Here is a 2,338-nt window from a genome sequence, read left to right as displayed (position 1 = left end):
AGTCAACACATGAATCAATAATAGGTAATTGCTATTTTGAAGCAATAATTCAGTTTTTCTCCATTCCTTTTTTTTTTAAGAACGATTTGCATTTCGAGAATCACCATTTTTTTTTTATTAGAAACGTACTGCATAATAATAATAATAATAATAATAATAATAATAATAATAATAATAATAATAATAATAATAAATAAGTCAGCGCTATTCTTTTCTTTTTTTTCATATTGATATCGTTTTACAGTTATTAACGTTAGTACTGTTATGTATTTGTAATATGGCTCTTGTTAATAGTATTACTGGTTTAAATTCAATTTCGTAATGTTTTATCAGTTTTGTACATAACTCCGATCGTCAAGTATGTTCGCACTTAGCATATACATCTCATGCCTATATAATTCAAATTGAAATGTGCGCATTTCAATTTGATTTTTATTGCTTGCCATAGTAGATTCCACTTCTGAAATAAATCGCAGGTTTCATTTTAGATATTTTTTTTACGGATGTTTGCTTTTAAAATTAAATGGTTTCATTGAATGCTATGTTCTGTTTATGCGTGTGGCAACTTCTTTATATATGGTTAAAACAATGGGTTATAGAAATATATAGGATTTGGAATGAATTCTGAATGAAATAAATCTATGTAGTAATATGTTCTATAGGAGGGAAAATTAGCTAACATGGTAAAAATGTTTAAACCTGTTTTAAACTCATTGTAATGCACACATAGACTGTTAAAAGTTTTTTCAGGGAAATTGATAGTAGAATTATTATACAAACACTGAGATATCTTTGTGCCATGTTAGGTCATAAATAAATAAATGTTTGAGCATGTAATATAAAACTTGTAAAATCTGAAAGCAGATTTAATTAATATCTCTTTAATCGGTACGGCTCTGTGCGTTATAAATCCATATCCTTTAACGAACCTAAAACATAACGTTAACGTACACTAAAAGTATGTTCCTATCGGATACAAGATGACTCAGTAATTCGTACACTCATAATGAACAAATCTACAGCTGAGTAAAAACCCTCTTTATACAAATATCTTAGCCGTCAAGCCACATATGTAGTTCCAACATGTATAAACATAAAAAATAATGCTTGGAACGAAATGACGAATACTTTAGAGAATGGAATTTACTTTGTAACTGAAAGGTTACAAGTACAAGGCAGTCGCAATTATTTTGACATGGGTTAATTATCCATAACAATTATCAAAATGGTGATATATATATATATATATATATATATATATACACGCACTCAACACACACGCGCAAAACACACACACACACACACACACACACACACACACACACACAAAGAGTATCACTACATAATTGCAAAATGAATTTGTTATTTTAACATACCCCTTTTGTGCAACATTAATTGAATACGAGTGAAAATGCCCCACTTAATGTTAGAAAGCAACTGAAATGCCATACTTAAAACTAGGAAATAAGTGATAAAACCACTTCATTGACAAATAAATTCAATAATTCAAACAGGAATTCAGTGCCGTACAAGGAGCACTGTGTGTTGCCTAATATGAGAATATGGATTGCACAGGAATGATATTTAGGGATAACATCGAAAATCCAATGTAGGTATATGCATTGATTTTGGAAAGGTAAAAAGATATTATACATCCTCATTAAATATTCACCATTTTTCTTGATTAAGGAGAAAATCTTATTTTTTAAATAGTCAACTGGAAAAGCTTATGAATTACAGTGACTTGTCATAAATTTGTAAACCAATAATATATCAAACACTAGGAAAATATATAGCAAAAAGGAGTATAAACCGAGGCGCAACGTATAAAAACAAAATAAAATAGAAAAATATATAAAAAAGAAGGCATATTTAAAAAGTATTAGTGATCATATGGGCCACAGAAAATGTTCACTGTCCATTCTCGTTAAAAGCTAAGACGTTCGCTGAATCAATACTGTTTTCAGATTTTATAGACGATGGACCGAACAATATCTGCCTTTTTACGATGGCAGATTAGAATTTCTTCATATTTTTCTATTCCCGCGAAGGCTATAATTTCAATATCGACTTTGCTATGTTGCAGAAATCTATCTAATTTATAGCTTATATTCTTATTTCGATTTTAAGACTTCGGCAAACTCCACTAACTTGCACAAATGCACGCAGAAACAAACACGCAACCTCTCACAAACACTCACATAATAAACATACAAACATACATAGATATAAACATGCACACCCATCTGATTATACACGCACGCACACACACACACGCTCACGCACATACACGCACGCACACGCACACAAACACACACACACTCATATATATATATAT

Source organism: Octopus bimaculoides, chromosome 9 (genome assembly GCF_001194135.2).
Source record: "Octopus bimaculoides isolate UCB-OBI-ISO-001 chromosome 9, ASM119413v2, whole genome shotgun sequence".
Taxonomy (NCBI): domain Eukaryota; kingdom Metazoa; phylum Mollusca; class Cephalopoda; order Octopoda; family Octopodidae; genus Octopus; species Octopus bimaculoides.
This window is presented reverse-complemented; position numbering follows the sequence as displayed.